Raw genomic sequence first — 24,600 nt, forward strand, 5'->3', positions numbered from 1 at the left:
TATGTTCTTCGTAAGATAGCCACCATATATGCTTACGATGCTGCAAACTCAAACATTTAACCTACCTCTCCTCTTTAACTTAGTTATACTCGATAACAAGGTCATGAGATTGATGAGTCCTCGTGGCTCACAGTTTACTACAAACACCCAAAGGTACAGGTACCCCTGGTGCAGATGTTCCCGAGGACAACCAGCTGAGGTGGGAGTTCGACGAAGACGGTGGCACGCTGTATGTGACGTATCCTGAGGACTAGAGGCGCATGGTCGCGATCGTGGGACTAGCAAGATGGGATAGCATGATTTTGTCATTTATCTTGTCTGTAGTCGGACCTGGTCTTATGTATGAATAATGAATGCTTGTGTGGATTGTAAATTAGCATGTGGCGAGTGTAAGCCGAATATTATACTCATCTCTCTATTTATGTAATGGCATTGTTATGCTACTTGCGATACGCTAAGATGCGACCCTTTCTACTTTTGAGGTCTCGTCCCCAAATAAGAAAAATGCCGCATCTTGGTCGTTATAAGCTTCCTAAGCGAGAAGCCGGGGGGCATTCGTTGGCGGCCACGAAGGTGGCGGAAAGAAGCAGCGGGTCCCGCCGGTGGGACCTTCCAGGCGGGCGGTTCCCGTCAGCACCGGGTAAATCCTTCAGCCGGCCCATTCCCCTTTATCTTGTTTTCTTCGTGAAAGCTCATGCTCATACAAATGCGACGAGCAGGGCCCCGGGCACCCTGGGGAAGTCGACCCAGACGGCGGCGGCGGAGGGCGAAGGGAGCACCGAGAAAGAGCGTGCCGCCTCGGACGAGCTCAAGTCAACTGCTACAGCAACAAAAGACCTTCCAACGGCGCCAGAAACGTGCTACGGCACCAGGAATCCTTCTGCTACGGCTACGCCTTAAGGGACTTCCTAGGAAAATATGCAAAGGATTTCCCCGTGTGCTTGGAGCCTTGCGTTGGTGTTCCCTCGAAGCGGAAAGGGTGATGTAGCGCAGCGGTGGTAAGTATTTCCCTCAGTTTGAGAACCAAGGTATCGATCCAGTGAAGGAGTATCACAAGTGCCTGCACAAACACAAAAGGCTTGCTCCCAACGCTATGAAGGGGTTGTCAATCCCTTATAGATTCTTCGCCAAGTGAGAACTGAAAGCAACAAAATAACAAAGCAAAGTAAAAGGAAAAGTGGAAACGATAGATGTGAATAGACCCGGGGGCCGTAGTGTTTACTAGTGGCTTCTCTCATGAAAGCAAGTAGACGGTGGGTGAACGAATTACTGTCGAGCAATTGATAGAACCGCGCAAAGTCGTGACGTCATCTATGGCAATGATTATATCTATAGGCATCACGTCCAAAACAAGTAGACCGATACTTTTTGCATCTACTACTATTACTCCACATGTCGACCGCTATCCAGCATGCATCTAGTGTATTAAGTCCAAAAGAACAGAGTAACGCCTTAAGCAAGATGACATGATGTAGATCGACAATCTCATATCTACGACAAATCCCACCTTGTTACCCTTGATGGCAACTACACAATGTGTGCCTTGCTGCCCCTACTGTCACTGGGAAAGGTCACCACACATTAAGAACCCAAAACCAAGCACTTCTCCCATTGCAAGAATCATAGATCTAGTTGGCCAAAGAAAACCCAAGACTCGGAGAGACTTACAAGGATATCAAATCATGCATATAAGAAATCAGCAAAGACTCAAATATATATCATAGATAATCTGATCACAAATCCACAATTCATCGGATCTCGACAAACACACCGCCAAAGAGGATTACATCGGATAGATCTCCATGAAGATCATGGAGAACTTTGTATTGAAGATCCAAGAGAGAGAAGAAGCCATCTAGCTACTAACTACGGACCCGTAGGTCTGAAGTGAACTACTCACGAGTCATTGGAGGGGCGATGATGTTGATGTAGAAGCCCTCCAACTCCAAAGCCCCCTCCGGCAGGGCACCGGGAAGGGTCTCCAGATGAGATCTCGCGGAAACGGAAGCTTGCGGCGGCGGAAAAGTGTTTTCAAGGATTCCCTGATTTTTTCTTCTGTATTCTAGGGAATATATAGGCGGAGGAGCTAGGTCAGGGGGGCGCTAGGGAGGCCACAAGCCTGCTGGCCGCCGCCCCCCTGGTGGTGGATAGGGGGCTTGTGGGCCCCCTGTAACCCTCCTGGCTTGGCCCTCAAGCCCCCTGATCTTCTTCCGTTCGGGAAAAATTTATTTCGGGGATTTTATTCCATTTGGACTTCGTTCCAAAATCAGATTTGAAAAGAGCCAAAAACACAGAAAAAACAGGAACTGGCACTTGGCACTGAATTAATAATTATTCCCAAAAAATATATAAAAGGTACATAAAACATCCAAAGATGACAAGATAACAGCATGAAACCATCAAAAATTATAGATACGTTTGAGATGTATCAAGCATCCCCAAGCTTAACTCCTGCTCGTCCTTGAGTAGGGAAGTGATAAAGAATGAATTTTTGATGTTTTCATGCTACCTAGCATAGATGTCCTTTGTACCTCCTCTTATGTGACGTGAATGTTCAGATCCATTAGATTCAAAACAATAGTTTGCTATAGATGTGGAAACAATAATAATTCAAGCAAACTAGCAAGGTAATCATGAACTTTCAGAATAACAAGACCAAAAGAAAGTTATCCCTACAAAAGCATATAGTCTGGCTATGCTCTATCATCATTGCATAACGAATTTGAATCATGCACAACCCCGGTATTGGCCAAGTAATTGTTTTCACACCTTTAACTTCTCAAACCTTTTCAACTCTCAAGCAATACATGAACGTGAGCCATGGTTTTAGCACTATAAGTGGTGTGGAGTGTGGTGGAGGTTGCAAGACAAAATAAGGAGAAGATGATCACATTAACTAGGCATATCAATGAGCTGTGGAGATGCTCATAAATAGATATCAATGTGAATGAGTAGGGATTGCCATACAAATGATGCACTAGAGCTAAGAGTATGTGAAAGCTCTTAAGGAAAACTAGTGGGTGTGCATCCAACTTGCTTGCTCACGAAGACCTAAGGAAATTTTGAGGAAGCCTATCATTGGAATATACAAGCCAAGTTATATAATGAAAATTTCCCACTAGCTATATGGTAGTGACAAAATGAGAGACTCTCAATCATGAAGATCATGGTGCTTAATATGCACAAGTGTGGAAAGGTGGTAACATTGTCCCTTCTCTCTTTTTCTCTCTTTTTTTTGGTGGGCTCTTTGGCCTCTTTTTTTTGGTGGGCATCTTTGGCCTCTTGTATTTCCTCACATGGGACAATGCTCCATCAATGATGATCATCACACTTTCAACTCAAAACTTAGAGCAACGATGACTCTATATGGAATGCCTTCGGTAGTGTACCGTGACAAAGATCTAGCATGGCATAGGCATTAATGGAAACATCATGCTAGCTATCTTACGATCATGCAATGGCAATGTAGACGTGGTGGCACATGTCATGTTGGTTGTTGCATGGCAATATATCTCGGAATGACTTTGAAAAAGCCATAGTAGGTAGGTATGGTGGCTATTTTGAGGGAGGCTAATGGTGGGTTTTGTGCACCATCGAAAGTTGCACGGCACTAAGAAGATAGTGATGGTGGAAGGTGAAAGTGCATCTAAACCATGGACTCAACATTAGTCATGAAGAACTCATATAATTGTTGCAAAAGTGTTATTAGTAATCGAAACAAAGCATTCAACGCATACTCCTAGGGGAAGGGTTGGTAGGTATAAACCATCGCGCGATCCCGACCGCCACACAAAGGATGACAATCAATAGACTAATCATGCTCAGACTTCATCACATAGCGGTTCACCATACGTGCATGCTACGGGAATTACTAACTTCAAGACAAGTATTTCTAGATTCACAACACCTTACTAATATAACTTCAATATTACCAAAACCACAACTCAAAACTAATTGAGATGAATCAAACTTATCTAACTATTCAATGCACATGAAGGTGGAAGTTTTCGTATACCTTTGGATAACTACCCCTTTTGAGACTACTTTCAAAGCATAGGTTTGTTGGGAAACGTAGCATAAATTCAAAAATTTCCTACGCATATTCAGATCTTCCTATGGAGAGACCAGCAACGAGAGAGGGGTAAGAGCATCTTCATACCTTTGAAGATCGCTAAGCGGAAGCGTTACTAGAACGCGGTTGATGGAGACGTACTCGCAGCGATTCGGATCCGGTGTGATTCCGATCTAGTGCCGAACTACGGCACCTCCGCGTTCAACACACGTGCAGCCCGGTGACGTCTCCCGCACCTTGATCCAGCAAGGAGGAGGGAGAGGTTGGTGAAGAACTCCAGCAGCACGACGGCGTGGTGTCGATGGAGAGACGAGCTCTCCCGGCAGGGCTTCGCCAAGCACCGGCAGAGAGGAGGAGAAAGAAGGGCAGGGCTGCGCCGAGGGAGAGGGAGAAGTCTGTCTCCCGAGGGCCAAAACCCCTCTCTATTTATAGGAGGAGGGGGAGGGGGGTGCACCACCCCTAGGGTTCCCCCTAGGTGGTGCGGCAGCCACCAGATGGGAAAGGAGGCAGCGGCTAGGGTGGGAGGGGGTGGCGCACCACCTGGTGGGCCTAAGGCCCACCTGTGCCTAGGGTTTCCCCCCCCCCCTCCTTCCCTCTCCCATGCGCATTGGGCTGAGTGGGGAGGCGCACCAGCCCACCTAGGGGCTGCTTCCCTCCCCCACTTGGCCCACCTTACCTCCCAGGGTCGTTGCCCCCCTTCGGTGGACCCCCGGGGCCACCTCCGGTGGTCCCGGTACATTACCGGTGATGCCCGAAACACTTCCGGTGTCCGAAACCATCCGTCCTATATATCAATCTTTACCTCCGGACCATTCCGGAGCTCCTCGTGACGTCCGGGATCTCATCCGGGACTCTCGAAACAACTTTCGGTAAACTCGTATAACAATTCCCTATAACCCTAGCGTCATCGTGTAGACCCTACGGGTTCGGGAGACAGGCAGACATGACCGAGAACCTCTCTGGCCAATAACCATCAGCGGGGTCTGGATACCCATGGTGGCTCCCACTTGCACCACGATGATCTCATCGGATGAACCACGATGTCAAGGATTCAATCAATCCCGTATACGATTCCCTTTGTCTGTCGGTATAGAACTTGCCCGAGATTCGATCGTCGGTATACCTATACCTTGTTCAATCTCGTTACCGGTAATTCTCTTTACTCGTTCCATAGCACGTCATCATGTGACTAACTCCTTAGTCACATTGAGATCATGATGATGTTCTACCGAGTGGGCCCAGAGATACCTCTCCGTCACACGGAGTGACAAATCCCGATCTCGATTTGTACCAACCCAACAGACACTTTCGGAGGTACCCGTAGTGCACCTTTATAGTCACCCAGTTACGTTGTGACGTTTGATATACCCAAAGCACTCCTACGGTATCCGGGAGTTGCACAATCTCACGGTCGAAGGAAAAGATACTTGAGATTAGAAAATCTTTAGCATACGAACAATACGATCCAGTGCTATGCTTAGGATTGGGTCTTGTCCATCACATCATTCTCCCAATGATGTGATCCCGTTATCAATGACATCTAATGCCCATGATCAGGAAACCATGATCATCTATTGATGTCACACCCTGTTTTTCACCCCAAGTATTCTATGTTGCAAAAATCAGAGCTTGTTAAAACTTTTTCAAATAATGTAGTGAGTGCAATGTGAACCCTTGTTTGAGTGTGTGCTTGTTTGTTTGATGACTCAAACCTATGAAAACTTATTATTTTGCTCTCTTCAAAAATCCTTTTTCCTTTATATCTTGATCACCTTCATCCTGTTGGGATACACCACTAGCTCATGAAGCCAAGTGGCACTTCCAACCAAAGTTAGTGGTCTAATCCAAATATCATTTTCATTCATTAAAAACACTAAATTATCATTTAAAATATTATTTTCCTATTTTATAACTATGTCTGTGTCTAAGGCCAGTAATGATATTCCCACAAGGAAAATTGCTTTCCTGCCTTAGAAAATTCTGAGTAAATTCATGGAAGCTCAGAAGGACATATATTTTCCATATATAAGATTTCCAACCCTATTTTATATTAATATTATTTGAGTAAAACCCTGAAAACCATTTCTGTCTGTTTTAGCTTTTTGAGATGTTTCTAAAGGAAATTGTCTCAATAAAATCCCATAAAATTTCAGGAGCCCTTCCAAGCCATATTAGGTGCTCACCTAAAATCTCACCTTGATCCAAGGTGGGGAAGTGCACCTAATGAACCCAAAACCCTCTCTGTCCAGAGTAGAGTTGGAATAACTCTACATTACAAAGTTTCTCCAATGGAGCTGAAACTTTCCACAGATGTTTGACACCCCAAATGAGGACTCCACACCAAAGATGGGATTTGTGAGACTCTGTTTGGCCACACTCCCTTTGTAAAAGGACAGTACTGGTCATTTTGAGACATTTTCAAGTTTACAAAGCCAAACTTGTTCAATGGAGCTCAGATTTGGTGGAACCCCATGTTTTTACCCCAAGACCAAACCTGTTAAGTTTCATTTCCAGTGGTGGGGTGGATGCACCCCAAGTCACTGTCGAACACCTACTGACAGGAAAGTGAAAACCCTCCTAGCCGCTGTTTTACCCAATGTCAAGGCCCCAAACTTGATGGGATAGAGCACCAGAAAACCCTGAGCACCCAGTCAATCAGCCCCTCCCCAACTCCAAACACAAGTGACAAGAACTCCAATTTGAGCTGTAGGGCAGTACTGGCAACACTAGTGTTCCTTGCTCCCTTGACCAGCTCGAGCTCCCACTAAGCCACAACGGCTAGGCTCACTCCCAGCAACACTCATGACATGGAGGACACGTCCCAAGTGCCCCAGAGTGAGCCAGCATGCCGTGGCATGCCAAAACTGCGCTCTGGGCGCGCTGCAGAGAGCCACCAGCAAGGGGACGACGCTCCGGTCGGTCCCAACCTCCCCAGTTATGTCCAAACACTCCCCTGACAACCATTCAGTGCAAAGCTACCCCAGGGACCCTCTCCCCCTCGCGCAAGAGCTCACGCGACGCGTGCCCGTGTGCGCCTGACGCGGCCGAGCATGCACGGTCGCTTCGGCTCGACCCCACTTGCTTTCCCTCTGCGGCCATTGCACCAGGAGGTCCTAAACCACGTCCCGAACCCGTGGTTTCGCGGCCACCACCTCACTGTGCCCGCACGCACGCCACAGTGAGTCACCGGCGCACCCGAGTCGGGTCACCGTCGTTGGCCTATAAATAGGTCCCCCCGGCACCCCAGCACCCTCCAAGAAGCTTCAGCACGACCAGTAGACACTCCCTGGCCACCTAGTCGAGCTCGCAGAGCCCTGGTACTCGAGATCGACCGAGGCTCCTCCGCCTCGGAGCTCCGGTCGATCTCCGGCTACACGTCGGCTCCTGCGCTGCCCGACCTCCCATTACACTCCCTTTGACACCAGGAACATTTCCCCTAACTTCCCCGAGCGGATCCATGCCCCTGGCCCCTAGTTCGACACCAGCCCGAAACCCTTCCGCCACGGGCACCTCGTCGCCGACGACCCAGACCACCTCCGGTGACGTCCCAACCAGGAGCAGGTAGGCGGAGGCACGAGGGACCCGTTCCCGTTCTTAGTTTGGCCTGAGGACAATGGCAGCCTCGCCGGCGTCCATCTCCACCTCTCTGGCTGGAGGTAGGAGAAGGACCCGACAGGTGGAGCCCACCTGTCGGTGTCCTGGCGCAGTCAGCGCGCGCAGCCGCTGACGCTGACCCCAGGGGCCCGCAGGTCAGGTTTGAACCTGGCCCGCGCGCGCCTGGTGGCCAGGCCTGCTGGCTGGGCCGGCTGGATCTGTTCCCCTGGCCTTTTTTCTTTTGTTTTAATCCAGTAACCAAAATGATTTTTATAAAAAGATTTAGCCAGTAGAAAAATATAATGCTTCCACCAGTAATTTTCTAAAATTGAGTAGTATTTGATTCTGCAATAGTTGACATTTAACAAAAACAGAAACTATTTTGATATAATAAAATGATATTAAAGAGCACTTATTTACTTCTGTTTGCTTTTAAATAAATATGGTTAGCTAATAAAACTATAGGAAACATTTTCCAAAATAATAAACTGAATTTATTCAAGCCTTGCAACATTTTTAAAGGCACTTTGTGATCTGTTTTAGTGAGAGCTAGTATTTATTTATTCCTTTCTCGACGGTAGAGTTACCGAGTGACGGAGGATCCGGAGCGGAAGACCTCGAAGACCCCGGATACCTAGCTGACCAAGGAAAGCGGCCCTTTTGCCATGACTTAAGTATATAAAATGATGCATGCTAGTATAGCAAGTATTTTCCATTGCATGTGATCACGATGCCGGTTCATCATTGATGTGATGGTACCAAAGGCTTCTTCGAAGCACTTGCATTGATAGTAATGATATTCACATGGCTCCTGGGAGCACAAACATGATGAGCTGACCCTACCACTTATGAGGATCATGCTACTGTCATGTTGATTAGTAAAGTTATAAGATCATTGCATTGAGCTTGACCCTACCCTTGAGGGTCATGTTATACCATGTTGACAAGTAAAGATAGAGCATATTATCACAAGCATGATGATGAGTTAAATAAAGAGTTTATGAAAACCCCGTTAGGTGCCACTAATGCCCGAGGGTGATGATGAGTTGGTGATCACTTTTGGTGAAGTGATGCACCGGTGATTTTGTGTGAGTATGGTTTCGAAAATGGGATTAGATTTATGATGTGTCGACCGTCCCAACCTTACCAGTACGACCACGATACCCCTTTATAGCACGGGGCTTTGTTGATTACTCTGGTCCGTACTAGCAAGGAGCCACATTACTAGTGGCGGGAGTGATCGATGTCACTCTCGTGATGGGGTCGTGCCAGGTAGGACGACTATGCCATTATTATGAGTTCCAGGCACACCGTTGGTCCCTGCATGGTTGATACGGTCCAGAGTCGGTGCTCGTAAGACGTACAACATGTGGGTTGGGTACCAATCGAGTGGACCTCTTTGTCTAGTATCGTCAGGGGAAAGATGATGATCGGGTACTTACCTCGGGTATATGTGATATACCGCGAGTCGTGGATGACACGGAAGTTTCCGTTTCTCGTGGGTCCAGCGTACTACCTCTGTAGAGTGTAAACTATTCGAATAGCCGTGTCCACGGTCAAGGACAGTTGGGTGGTGCTGCTTAAACTACGTCCAGTGTTTCCGCATAAACCAAGAGTGAGTGTGTGTGTGTGGTGTTAAAAAGGTGTTGTTATGATAATCACAATAATATGGTCAAGATCGGTGACTTGGCATATAGGGTAAACCCGGCTGGTTTAGCCCTCATTGATACCTTGAGGTTATGACAAGTCCGATGACTTGGCATATAGGGTGAGCCGGTGTGTTCAACCCTTGTCAGATATGTCAATATCTGTAACCTGTTCTTCAAAAGTAATTCTTTAACTTGTTGCATATACCTGATCATGCCCCCACATTGCATTCCACTAAAGAAGCATGTTACTGCTATTCCTTACCCAATATATTCATATCATGGGTTGTTTGCGAGTACATTCAAAGTACTCATTGGCTTGCCACTGGTTATGTTATTGACCAGACCTGGAAGGACCGGAGTTTGGTGGCGAGTACGCCTTCGGAGACGAACCTGCGATCTAGGACGCTTCCAAGTCAGAATTTCTGTCGGTGTAGGCTTCATGGCATGGGCACCGCTCAGGCCTTACGAGTTTCTGCTACTCGATGTATCCGTTTAATTGGCTTTAGGCCTTGCTCTTGAACCCGACCTTCTGGTCATTTGATGTAATAATTTCGGTAATTGGATGTAAGACTCTATTATTCAGTATCTGTGTTCAGTGCACATTGATCCTTGGGGTCACTGGGCACGGCGAACTCGACTTGCTAGTCGGGGTCACCATAGAACTGGTCTCAGAGCCATCCTAACTGTAGGAAGCCTTAGATAGCATGGACGTTAGCCGAGAACGTTAGAGCGCCAGCCTTGCACAAGACTTTTGCACATAGAACCTTTTGACTTCTCTCCTATGCCTTGTAGATGGCTGCCGTACCTGAGACGCTTCTGGAGGCCGGCTTTCCACTACTCCTGGTGGATTGTCTCGAGAAGTGCCACGTACGACGCACACCCATCTTCCTCTACCACGAGCACTGGGTCAACGCCGACACCAAGGAATATCACGTCGACGTGATTGTGAAGGCTAATAACTCCCCGTCTAGTTGGTTCTTCGAAGGACCACAGATGGGAGAACTGATGTTGGCAGTGGAGACGGTCGCACGAGAGGCGCTCGTGCGTCTCCGCAGCATCCTCCCTAAGATGGCTAATGAGCCTGTCACTTGTCATCTACCTTTCATTAAGGAAGGAGTGGATGGGAGTTGGACACTCACCCCAGCCACAGAGGATGGAATGCCATTAAGGTTTCAGACCTACTTCAGTCTCTCGTCGGACACCCTGACACACTTCTTGGTCAAGGAATCAGTCAAGCTTCGCCAAGAGCTGCACCTAGGCAAGGGCCTGCTCCACACTGAGAAGATGGAGAACCGCAAAGTAAAGAAGGCAGACGCACCTGAAGGGAGGGCAGTTGTTGCCACTAGGGGTGGTGTGTTACCCATCCAGGCAGTCCCTCTTCGGAGTCGCCGCCTGACAGCGGAAGAGTACACTGAGATCTTCGCCGCCTCGCCCAAGAGACGCCGTGATGTGCAGATCCTTTCTTCCACTCCTATAAAGGTAGAGGATGTTGATGAAGATGAGGATCCTGTTGAACCCGCCTTTGAGACAGAGCAGTCCGCCGCGTAGATTTTTGTGTAGGCAATTGAGAGTACCCGAGCACAGGGTATCAATGTATCCGTTTTAATTGCGTATGTGTGCTTGATGTAAGTCACCTATTGCCGTAGGCAGCCTGTAAGTGACTACATCACCTAGTTGTTATGAATGCAATTTCCAGTTTGTCAAAAACCTCGTTTTGAAAACTTGGCACATGCACGTATTGGACCCCCTCTTACTAGGAACAAATCCTTGTATTCCCGAGCAAGGTGGCATTTTGACCTGTCTGTTTCTATGACAGGATGGTGAACGCAACCCGCAACAGCACCTTCGGCAACCCCGGCGCCGGCTCCTCAGAGACGCCGCAGGGAACCGAAGGAGAAGCTCACGCTGGAGGTCACCACGAGCAGCCTAGAGACCTTCCGCCACCACCTCCTCCTGAGAACTTGACGATGTCTCAGTTCCTTCAAGCTCTTCGGGAGGAGCGTCAAGCCAGCAATGCCGCTATCCAGTAGCTGACTCAAGTTCTGGTGGACAACCCGCCGCGGAATGGGAATGGCGGTGGTCGCTCTACTCTTTCTGAGTTCATGCGGATGACGCCCCCCATATTCACGGAGTCAACTGAACCCCTCGATGCCGATGACTGGATTCGCACCATTGAAGACCTCCTCGCGCTGGTCAAGTGCACCGATGATCATGAGAAAGTCCTTTATGCTTCTCACTGTCTCGGAGGCACCGCCAGGGCATGGTGGGATGGATTCCAGATCATGCGGGCAGGGCAAATCATCACTTGGGAGATGTTCAAGGAAGGATTTCGCGCGGCTCACATTCCACCTGGACTGATGACCATTAAGAAGCAAGAATTCCGAGCCTTGAGGCAGGGCAGTGGAACTGTTAAGGAGTACCTGCAAAAGTTTAACCTCTTGTCGAGGTACGCGCCTGAAGATGTTAACACTGAGGCTGCTAAGGTGGAACGCTTCATGGAAGGGTTACAGCAGTCCCTGCAATACCAGCTGGTGGTTTGCGACTGCCAGACTTTCAGCGAGCTGGTCAACAAGGCGCTTATGCTGGAAGACAAGCGTCGTGCGATGGACGACACCCGCAAGCGCAAACTGATAGGCAGTGGAGGACCCGGTAACGCAAGACCAAGACCATGGCAGTCAGCACCTGCAAGACCCAACTTTCAGCAGCAGCAGTACAAGTATCCGGTGTTCCGCCAAAATTATCAGCCTCAGCAGCAAGCCAAGCCTGTAGTCAACCCGCCGAACAACGGTGGAGTCAAGACCAACCCTCCGGAGCAAGTCACCTGCTTTGGGTGTGGTCAGACTGGGCACTATTCCAGGCAGTGTCCCAACAAGAAGCCCGACGCACCGCGTCCCAATGCACCCAACCCCGGTCAAGGTGCACCAGGAAGGAACCAGGCCCCCCGCAACCAACAGTTCAATGGCAGAGGCCTGATCAATCACATCACTGCAGAAGAAGCGCAGGAAGACCCGGACTGCATACTAGGTACGTTCCTCGTCAACTCAACTCCAGCAATAGTGTTGTTTGATTGTGGTGCCTCACATTCTTTTGTTACTCAAGGGTTTGCGGAGAAGTGCGGCTTAAAACCCACTTTACTCCATGGGCAAATGGCAATTCAAACCCCGGGAGCAGTATTGAGGACCAACCTAGGGTGTAGAAGGGTCGAGATAGTTATCAATGGGACGAGTTTCTCGGCAGACCTCATTGTGCTTAAATCGCAAGGTGTAGAAGTAATCCTTGGCATGGATTGGTTGGCCAAGCACCAGAGTCTTTTGGATTGTGCCAACAGGGCCATTACCATGATAAGCAACCAAGGGGTCAAGGTCAAGTTTGTCTCCGAGCCAGTGTCGACTCACGCATCTCGAGTCAACAGTTTATCCGAGATAGAGCTTGATCAAGTGCCTATAGTCTGTGAATACCCGGACGTCTTTCCTGACGAGCTACTCGGAATGCCTCCTGACCGATACATCGAGTTCATCATTGAGCTCATGCCTGGGTCAAGTCCTATATATAAAAAGCCTTACAGGATGGGTTCCGAGGAGCTGGCAGAGCTGAAGAAACAACTGGATGAGCAACTCAGGAAAGGGTTCATCCGTCCGAGTGCATCACCTTGGGGATCACCTGTTCTATTTGTTTCAAAGAAGGATGGTACCATTCGACTCTGCGTCGACTACCGTTCTCTTAATGAAGTCACAATTAAGAACAAGTACCCGCTCCCCAAGATCGAAGACCTGTTTGACCAGTTAAACTGGGCCAGGGTATTTTCCTAGATCGATCTTCGATTGGGATACTACCAGTTGAAGATCCGACCCGAAGATATACCCAAGACTGCATTCGTGACCCGGTACGGTCTATATGAATACACTGTCATGCCTTTCGGTTTGACAAATGCCCCAGCTTACTTCATGTACCTCATGAACAAGGTCTTCATGGAATACTTGGACAAGTTTGTCGTCGTGTTCATCGATGACATATTAATCTTCTCCAAGTCCGAAGAGGAGCATGAGCAACATTTGAGGCTAGTTCTGGGAAAGCTTCGAGAGCACCAACTTTATGCCAAATTCAGCAAGTGTCAGTTCTGGCTGAACGAAGTTGGATTTCTGGGTCATACCCTGACGGCACGCGGTTTGGCCGTAGATCAGTCCAAGATTATTACAGTGACCAACTGGGAATCACCAAAGGACGTGAAGGATGTCAGGAGTTTCCTCGGGCTCGCGGGATACTACTGCAAGTTTCTCGAAGGATTCTCCAGCATCGCTCGACCTATGACTCATCTCTTGAAGAAAAGCCGGAAGTTCGAGTGGACACCGGCGTGTGAAGCAAGCTTCCAGGAGTTGAAGAAGAGGCTAACTACCGCCCCGGTATTGGCTACCCCAGACATCAGCAAGGAATTCGTGATATATTGTGATGCCTCTGGAACCGGGCTCGATGGAGTCCTGATGCAAGATGGCAGGGTCATGGCGTACTTGTCACGGCAACTGCGACCGCATGAGGAGAACTACGTCACCCATGATCTCGAGGTAGCAGCTGTAGTGCATGCTCTGAAGACGTGGCGACATTACCTTCTGGGAAAGCGATGTGAGATATATACAGACCACAAAAGTCTGAAATATATCTTCACTCAAAGGGAGCTGAATATGAGACAGCGGAGATGGCTTGAGTTAATCAAGGATTACGACCTCAGCATTCAGTACCATCCCGGCAAGGCAAACGTGGTAGCCGATGCCTTGAGCCGGAAGGCAGGCTCCTTGAACGTCACGCTCAAGGAAAGGTTACCCGTCTTGTATGAAGAGATGGAGGGCTTCGGACTTGAGATATTCAAACCAGGGTACCTGGCCAACCTCGAAGTCAAGCCTACTCTGGCAGACAACATCAAGGAAGCCCAGAAGGGGCACAAGAGTATCGAAGGCCTCAAGAGGAAGGTGCGAGAAGGCAAAGCCCCAGGATTCTCGATTGATGAGCAAGGAGTACTGTGGTACGGGAAGCGCTTATGCGTACCTAACAAGGCCGAACTTAAGGACTTGATCCTGCAAGAGGCACATGACACACCGTACTCTATCCATCCAGGTGGTACCAAGATGTACCAAGACATCCGAGAACGATTCTGGTGGCATGGCATGAAGAGGGAGATTGGCTACTATGTCGCTAAATGCGATGTATGTCAGCGAGTCAAGGCTGAACACCAGCAACCTACTGGATTACTGCAACCTCTTCAAGTGCCAGAATGGAAATGGGATAAAGTCGGCATGGACTTCATCACCGGGTTGCCCCGGTCAAATAAGGGTCATAACTCCATTTGGGTCATAGTTGATCATTTGACCAAGGTGGCCCATTTCATCCCCGTCAACACCACTTACGATGGCAGCCAGCTGGCCAGTCTGTACATTCATCGAGTGGTGAGTCTCCATGGAGTTCCCAAAGAGATCGTGTCCGACCGTGGCACGCAATTCACCTCAAGATTCTGGAAGAAGTTTCAAGAAGCTCTCGGAACCAAACTCTCCTTCAGTACGGCTTTCCACCCGCAAACGGGCGGACAGACCGAGAGGGTAAACCATATACTTGAGGACATGCTCCGCGCTTGTGTTTTGGCCCATGTTGCCAAGTGGGAAGACTGCCTGCCGTTTGCTGAGTTTTCTTACAACAACAGCTACCAGTCCCGTCTTCAAATGGCCCCATTCGAAGCGTTATATGGGCGGAAGTGCCGCACCCCGCTCAATTGGTCCGAAACCGGTGAAGGACTAGTCTTTGGACCAGAAGCACTGCAGGAAGCAGGGGACAAGGTTCAACTTGTCCGAGAGAACTTGGAGGCAGCTAAGTCAAGGCAGAAGAGTTACGCTGACCCTCGCCGCAGAAACGTGGAGTTTGTTCCCGGAGACCAGGTGTACTTGCGAGTCACGCCTCTCAAGGGGACCAAGCGTTTCCACGTCAAAGGGAAGCTAGCTCCAAGGTTCGTTGGACCCTTCAAGATCACGGCAAGGCGCGGGGAAGTAGCTTATCTGTTGGAGCTACCTCCTGAGCTTTCGGGTGTGCACAACGTGTTCCACGTGTCACAACTCCGGAAGTGTTTGCAAGTGCCGAACCGTCCCGATCTTTACAAGGATATTGACCATCAAGCTATTGACCTTCAACCGGATCTTACCTACCGCGAGAGACTGATCCGCATTTTGAATGAAGACGAGCGTTGCACCAGAAGCCGCACCATCAAGTTTTTCAAGGTTCATTGGAGCAACCATACCGAAGCAGAAGCCACATGGGAACGTGAAGACTATCTCCGATCAGAATTTCCCGAGCTATTCAGCGCTTAGCTTAGGAATCTCGGGGACGAGATTCTTGTAAGAGGGATAGGTCTGTCACACCCTGTTTTTCACCCCAAGTATTCTATGTTGCAAAAATCAGAGCTTGTTAAAACTTTTTCAAATAATGTTGTGAGTGCAATGTGAACCCTTGTTTGAGTGCGTGCTTGTTTGTTTGATGACTCAAACCTATGAAAACTTATTATTTTGCTCTCTTCAAAAATCCTTTTTCCTTTATATCTTGATCACCTTCATCCTGTTGGGATACACCACTAGCTCATGAAGCCAAGTGGCACTTCCAACCAAAGTTGGTGGTCTGATCCAAATATCATTTTCATTCATTAAAAACACTAAATTATGATTTAAAATATTATTTTCCTACTTTATAACTATGTCTGTTTCTAAGGCTAGTAATGATATTCCCACAAGGAAAATTGCTTTCCAGCCTTAGAAAATTCTGAGTAAATTCATGGAAGCTCAGAAGGACATATATTTTCCATATATAAGATTTCCAACCCTATTTTATATTAATATTTATTTGAGTAAAACCCTAAAAACCATTTCTTTCTATTTTAGCTTTTTGAGATGTTTCTAAAGGAAATTATCTCAATAAAATCCCATAAAATTTCACGAGCCCTTCCAAGCCATATTAGGTGCTCACCTAAAATCTCACCTTGATCCAAGGTGGGGAAGTGCACCTAATGAACCCAAAACCCTCTCTGTCCAGAGTAGAGTTGGAACAACTCTACATTACAAAGTTTCTCCAATGGAGCTAAAACTTTGCACAGATGTTTGACACCCGAAATGAGGACTCCACACCAAAGAAGGGATTTGTGAGACTCTGTTTGGCCACACACCCTTTGTAAAGGACAGTACTGGTCATTTTGAGACATTTTCAAGTTTACAAAGCCAAACTTGTTCAATGGAGCTCAGATTTGGTGGAACCCCATGTTTTTACCCCAAGACCAAACCTGTTAAGTTTCATTTCCAGTGGTGGGGTGGATGCACCCCAAGTCATTGTCAAACACCTACTCACAGGAAAGTAAAAACCCTCCTAGCCATTGTTTTACCCAATGTCAAGGCCCCAAACTTGGTGGGATAGAGCACCAGAACACCCTGAGCACCCAGTCAATCAGCCCCTCCCCAACTCCAATTTGAGTGACAAGAACTCCAATTTGAGCTGTAGGGCAGTACTGGCAACACTAGTGTTCCTTGCTCCCTTGACCAGCTCGAGCTCCCACTAAGCCACAACGGCTAGGCTCACTCCCATCAACACTCAGGACATGGAGGACACGTCCCAAGTGCCCCAAAGCGAGCCAGCATGCCGTGGCATGCCAAAACTGCGCTCTAGGCGCCCTGCAGAGAGCCACCAGCAAGGGGACGACGCTCCGGTCGGTCCCAACCTCCCCAGTTATGTCCAAACACTCCCCCGACAACCATTCAGTGCAAAGCTACCCCAGGGACCCTCTCCCCCTCGCGCAATAGCTCAGGCGACGCATGCCCGTGCGCGCCTGACGCGGCCGAGCATGCACGGTCGCTGCGGCTCGACCCCACTTGCTTTCCCTCTGCGGCCATTGCACCAGGAGGTCCTAAACCACGTCCCGAACCCGTGGTTTCGCGGCCAGCACCTCACTGTGCCCGCACGCACGCCACGGTGAGTCACCGGCGCACCCGAGTCGGGTCACCGTCGTTGGCCTATAAATAGGTCCCCCCGGCACCCCAGCACCCTCCAAGCAGCTTCAGCACGACCAGTAGACACTCCCTAGCCACCTAGTCGAGCTCATAGAGCCCCGGTGCTCGAGATCGACCGAGGCCCCTCCGCCTCGGAGCTTCGGTCTATCTCCGGCTACACGTCGGCTCCTGCGCTGCCCGACCTCCCATTACACTCCCCTTGACACCAGGAACATTTCCCCTAACTTCCCCGAGCGGATCCGTGCCCCTAACCCCTAGTTCAACACCAGCCCGAAACCCTTCCGCCACGGGCACCTCGTCGCCGGCGACCCAGACCACCTCCGGTGACGTCCCGACCACGAGCAGGTAGGCGGAGGCACGAGGGACCCGTTCCTGTTCTTAGTTTGGCCTGAGGACAACGGCAGCCTCGCCGGCGTCCATCTCCACCTCTCTGGCTGGAGGTAGGAGAAGGACCCGACAGGTGGAGCCCACCTGTCGGTGCCCTGGGGCAGTCAGCGCGCGCAGCCGCTGACGCTAACCCTAGGGGCCCACAGGTCAGGTTTGAACCTGGCCCGCGCGCGCCTGGTTGCCAGGCCTGCTGGCTGGGCCGGCTGGATCTGTTCCCCTCGCCTTTTTTCTTTTGTTTTAATCCAGTAACCTAAATGATTTTTATAAAAAGATTTAGCCAGTAGAAAAATATAATGCTTCCACCAGTAATTTTCTAAAAATGAGTAGTATTTGATTGTGCAATAGTTGACATTTAACAAAAACAGAAACTATTTTGATATAATGAAATGATATTAAAGAGCACTTGTTTACTTCTGTTTGTTTTAAATAAATATGGTTAGCTAATAAAACTATAGGAAACATTTTCCAAAATAATAAACTGAATTTTTTCAAGCCTTGCAACATTTTTAAAGGCACTTTGTGATCTGTTTTAGTGAGAGCTAGTATTTATTTATTCCTTTCTCGACGGTAGAGTTACCGAGTGACGGAGGATCCGGAGCGGAAGACCTCGAAGACCCCGGATACCTAGCTGACCAAGGCAAGTAGCCCTTTTGCCATGACTTAAGTATATAAAATGATGCATGCTAGTATAGCAAGTATTTTCCGTTGCATGTGATCACGATGCCGGTTCATCATTTATGTGATGGTACCGAAGGCTTCTTCGAAGCACTTGCATTGATAGTAATGATATTCACATGGCTCCTGGGAGCACAAACATGATGAGCTGACCCTACCACTTATGAGGATCATGCTACTGTCATGTTGATTAGTAAAGTTATAAGATCATTGCATTGAGCTTGACCCTACCCTTGAGGGTCATGTTATACCATGTTGACAAGTAAAGATAGAGCATATTATCACAAGCATGATGATGAGTTAAATAAAGAGTTTATGAAAACCCCGTCGGGTGCCACTAATGCCCGAGGGTGATGATGAGTTGGTGATCACTTTTGGTGAAGTGATGCACCGGTGATTTTGTGTGAGTATGGTTTCGGAAATGGGATTAGATTTATGATGTGTCGACCGTCCCAACCTTACCAGTACGATCATGATACCCCTTTATGGGACGGGGCTTTGTTGATTACTCTGGTCGGTACTAGCAAGGAGCCACCTAACTAGTGGCAGGAGTGATCGGTGTCACTCTCGTGATGGGGTCGTGCCAGGTAGGACGACTATGCCATTATTATGAGTTCCAGGCACACCGTTGGTCCCTGCATGGTTGATACGGTCCAGAGTCGGTGCTCGTAAGACGTACAACATGTGGGCTGGGTACCAATCGAGTGGACCTCTTTGTCTAGTATCGTCAGGGGAAAGATGATGATCGGGTACTTACCTCGGGTATATGTGATATACCGCGAGTCGTGGATGACACGGAAGTTTCCCGTTTCTCGTGGGTCCAGCGTACTACCTCTGCAGAGTGTAAACTATTCGAATAGCCGTGTCCACGGTCAAGGACAGTTGGGTGGTGCTTCTTAAACTACGTCCAGTGTTTCCGCATAAACCAAGAGTGAGTGTGTGTGTGTGTGGTGTTAAAAAGGTGTTGTTATGATAATCACAATAATATGGTCAAGATCGGTGACTTGGCATATAGGGTAAACCCGGATGGTTTAGCCCTCATTGATACCTTGTGGTTATGACAAGTCCGATGACTTGGCATATAGGGTGAGCCGGTGTGTTCAACCCTTGTTAGATATGTCAATATCTGTAACCTGTTCTTCAAAAGTAATTCTTTAACTTGTTGCATATACCTGATCATGCCCCCACATTGCATTCCACTAAAGAAGCATGTTACTGCTATTCCTTACCCAATATATTCATATCATGGGCTGTTTGCGAGTATATTCAAAGTACTCATTGGCTTGCCACTGGTTATGTTATTGACCAGACCTGGAAGGACCGGAGTTTGGTGGCGAGTACGCCGTCGGAGACGAACCTGCGATCTAGGACGCTTCCAAGTCAGAATGCCTGTCGGTGTAGGCTTGATGGCATGGGCACCGCTCAGCCCTTACGAGTTTCCGCTACTCGATGTATCTGTTTAATTGACTTTAGGCCTTGCTCTTGAAGCCAACCTTCTGGTCATTTGATGTAATAATTTCGGTACTTGGATGTAAGACTCTATTATTCAGTATTTGTGTTCAGTGAACATTGATCCTTGGGGTCACTGGGCACGGCGAACTCGACTTGCTAGTCGGGGTCACCACAATTGACTAACGAGCTAGCCAACTAGAGGCTTGCGAGGGACACATTGTGATCTATTTATTCACACATGTATTACTATTTCCTGTTAATACAATTATAGCATGAACAATAGACGATTATCATGAACAAGGAAATATGATAATAACCATTTTATTATTGCCTCTAGGGCATATTTCCAACAGTCTCCCACTTGCACTAGAGTCAATAATCTAGTTACATTGTGATGTATCGAACACCCATAGCATTATGGTGTTGTCATGTTTTGCTCGTGGAAGAGGTTTAGTCAACGGGTCTGCAATATTCAGATCCGTGTGTACTTTACAAATATCTATCACTCCACTCTGGACATGGTCCTGGATGGAGTTGTAGCGGCGTTTGATGTGCTTCGTCTTCCGGTGAAACCTAGGCTCCTTGGCTATGGCAATGTCCCCAGTGTTACCACAGAAGAGTGTCATTGGACCCGACGCGCTTGGAACCACTCCAAGGTCGGTGATGAGCTCCTTCATCCAAATTCCTTCATGAGATGCTTCTGAAGCAGCTATGTACTCCGCTTCACATGTAGATGCTGCCACGACTTCTTGCTTGCTACTGCACCAGCTCACTGCCCCACCATTCAACACATATACGTATCCGGTCTGTGACTTAGAGTCATACGGATCTGTGTCGAAGCTAGAGTCGATGTAACCCTTTACGACGAGCTCTTCGTCACCTCCATAAACAAGAAACATTTCCTTAGTCCTTTTCAGGTACTTAAGGATATTCTTGACCGTTGTCCAGTGTTCCATACCGGGATCACTTTGGTACCTCCCTACCAAACTTATGGCAAGGTTTATATCAGGTCTGGTACACATCATGGCATACATTAGAGAGCCCACGGCTGAAGCGTAGGGGACATAACTCATCTTCTCTCTATCGGCTGCCGTGGTCGGCGACTGAGTCTTACTCAATCTCATACCATGCAAAACTGGCAAGAACCCTTTCTTTGAGTTTTCCATATTGAGCTTCTTCAATATCTTGTCAAGGTATGTACTTTGCGAAAGACCTATGAGGCGTCTTGATCTATCTCTATAGATCTTGATGCCTAATATGTATGCAGCTTCTCCAAGGTCCTTCATTGAAAAACTTTTGTTCAAATAGGCCTTTATGCTCTCCAACATCTCTATATTATTCCCCATCAATAATATGTCATCCACATACAGTATGAGGAAAGCTACAGAGCTCCCACTCACTTTCTTGTACAGAGAGGCTTCTCCGTAAACCTGTATGAACCCAAATGCTTTAATCACCTCATTAAAGCGAATGTTCCAACTCCGAGATGCTTGCACCAGCCCATAGATGGAGCGTTGGAGCTTGCACACTTTGTTAGCACCCTTAGGGTCGACAAAACCTTCTGGTTGCATCATATACAACTCTTCCTTAAGGTTCCCGTTAAGGAACGCTGTCCTGACGTCCATTTGCCAAATTTCATAATCATAAAAGGCGGCAATTGCTAACATGATTCGGACTGATTTCAGCTTCGCTACGGGAGAGAAAGTCTCTTCGTAGTCAACTCCTTGAATTTGTCAAAAACCCTTTGCGACAAGTCGAGCTTTGTAAACGGTTACATTACCGTTTGCATCAGTCTTCTTCTTGAAGATCCATTTATTTTCTATGGCTCGTCGGTCATCGGGCAAGTCCACCAAAGTCCATACTTTGTTCTCATACATGGATCCTATCTTAGATTTCATAGCCTCAAGCCATTTGTTGGAATCCGGGCCCGCCATTGCTTCTTCATAGTTCGAAGGTTCACCGTTGTCTAACAACATGATTTCCATCACAGGGTTGTCGTACCACTCTGGTGCGGAGCGTGCCCTTGTGGACCTTCGCGGTTCAGTAGTAACTTGATCCGAAGCTTCATGATCATCATCATTAACTTCCTCTTCAGTTGGTGTAGGCACCACAGGAACAACTTCCCGCGCTGCGCTACTATCCTGTTCGAGAGGGGGTGTAATTACTTCATCAAGTTCTACCTTCCTCCCACTTACTTCTTTCGAGAGAAACTCTTTCTCTAGAAAGGATCCGTTCCTGGCAACAAAGGTCTTACCTTCGGATCTAAGATAGAAGGTATACCCAATAGTTTCCTTAGGGTATCCTATGAATACGCATTTCTCCGCTTTGGGTTCGAGCTTTTCTGGTTGAAGTTTCTTCACATAAGCATCGCAGCCCCAAACTTTAAGAAACGACAACTTAGGTTTCTTGCCAAACCATAGTTCATACGGTGTCGTCTCAACGGATTTAGACGGTGCCCTATTTAAAGTGAATGTTGCAGTTTCTAATGCGTATCCCCAAAATGATAGCGGTAAGTCGGTAAGACACATCATAGATCGTACCATATCTAATAAAGTGTGATTACGACGTTCAGACACTCTGTTGCATTGCGGTGTGCCAGGCGGCGTCAGTTGTGAAACGATTCCACACTTCCTTAGGTGTGTGCCAAACTCGTGACTCAAATATTCTCCTCCACGATCAGATCATAGACACTTAATTTTTCTGTCACGTTGATTCTCGACCTCACTCTGAAATTCCTTGAACTTTTCAAATGTCTCAGATTTGTGCTTCATCAAGTAGATATACCCATACCTACTCAAATCATCGGTGAGAGTGAGAACATAACGATAGCCACCGCGAGCTTCAACGTTCATTGGACCACACACATCAGTATGTATTATTTCCAATAAGTCGGTTGCTCTCTCCATTATTCCTGAGAATGGAGTCTTAGTCATCTTGCCCATGAGGCACGGTTCGCATGTGTCAAATGATTCAAAGTCAAGAGACTCTAATAGTCCATCAGTATGGAGCTTCTTCATGTGCTTAACGCCGATATGACCAAGGCGGCAGTGCCACAAGTATGTGGGACTATCATTATCAACTTTACATCTTTTGGTACTCACACTGAATATGTGTAACATCACGATCGAGATTCATCTTTACCTAATAATAAAGAGGCTACCGCTTCCGTCGGAAAACTCACCGAGGTGATTTTACAAAAAAGCCCTTACTGTTTATGACATTAAACTCGTAGTATATATTAAATATATTTTTTAAATACTCATATCTTTTAAACCGTAACTCCAAATTTAACATATTATACATGGAAATTGATTAGAAAAATATGTAGAATTTAAATATGATATTATTTTATCTGTTAAACGTTTAATAAAAATACTATCTAGGGTGCAATCTTAATAAATAAGTCATTATTCGTCTTTCTTTCATACCGGTACTCATCCGGGTTGGGAATGAACACGTCAACAAAATCAGGATTAGAGATGAAACTGAAGGTCACTTGACTGATTCTTTGTACGTATTAAATCTACATACAAGCCGTGTTAAAATAGAAGACCTGTGAAATTTTGAACTGCATTTTTGTAGGATAAGACCATCCTTATTTGTATCGTAACTATAAATTCTCAAATTATAGACATTTTTTATAAATTAAGAGCGTGTGCCGTGTGGTATTTCTTTCTCCCGTTGCAACGCATGGGCCCTTCAGGTAGAATTTTTTGCAAAAGGCCCGTGCGTTTTTCGGTATTCAACCCGCACTCCCTTTTTAAGTATAAAAACGGTTCAGTTGAAAATGTTTTACAGAAAAGCGCCTGTTTATTTTGGTAATTGAACCCGCGGTGATCCCCTCTTCGTTTTACTTTTGGTTAGCGTGTTCTTATACGTACATTACATAGCCGAGAGAGAGAGAGCAACAGGGACATCTCATCTCCGAGTCGCACTCGCCGCTCCCTCCCCAACCAGCCAGCAGCAACAAGCAAGCATCTTCTCTTCTCTGGTGCGGCGCCGTTCGTGGCCAAGACGTATGGGATGGTGGACGACCGGGCCACCGACGCCGTCGTGGCGTGGGGGCCGGCCGGCAACAGCTTCGTCGTCGCTGACTCATTCGCCTTCTCGGAGATGCTGCTGCCGGCGCACTTCAAGCCCGCCAACTTCCACAGCTTTGTCCGGCAGCTCAACACCTATGGCTTCCTCAAAGTCGACCCGGACCGCTGGGAGTTCGCGCACGCCTCCTTCCTCCGCGGCCAGACGCACATCCTCCGCCACATCGTGCACCACCAGAGCAGCACCAAGCGCGGCAAGGGCAACATCAAGGACGACGACGAGGACAAGAGCAGCAGTAGCAGTGAGATGCTGGCGATGGAGGTGGCCCGGCTGAGGAACGAGCAGATGGCCACGGAGGAGCGCGTGGCGGCCATGTGGCGTCGGGTGCAGGAGACGGAGCGCCGGCCCAAGTAGATGCTCGCCTTCCTCCTTAGGGTCATCGGCGACCCCGACGTGCTGCACCGCCTCGCGGGCGGGCAACGGCGCGGGCGAGGGCGCGAAGGTCAATAGGCCGCGGCTACTCCTCGACAGTGATGGCGCGGGGGTCGACGGGCTGCCGTACCACCGCAGCGGCAACGACCAGAGCCCGGAGGCGGCCTTGGTGCCGGAGCCGAGCGTGGACTTGTACTTCGCCGGTGGCAGCGGGTTCGGCGACGTGTAGATGGACGGCTCCCCGCCCTACGGCTTTCACATGGACAGCGGCTACTGA

General features: G+C 48.1%; 1 pseudogene; it reads left to right on the forward strand.

Moving 5' to 3' along the window:
* The first annotated feature begins 504 nt into the window (after positions 1-504).
* On the forward strand, positions 505-24,600 carry LOC123408637 (annotated as a pseudogene).

This window comes from Hordeum vulgare, chromosome 7H (genome assembly GCF_904849725.1).
Source record: "Hordeum vulgare subsp. vulgare chromosome 7H, MorexV3_pseudomolecules_assembly, whole genome shotgun sequence".
NCBI lineage: Eukaryota > Viridiplantae > Streptophyta > Magnoliopsida > Poales > Poaceae > Hordeum > Hordeum vulgare.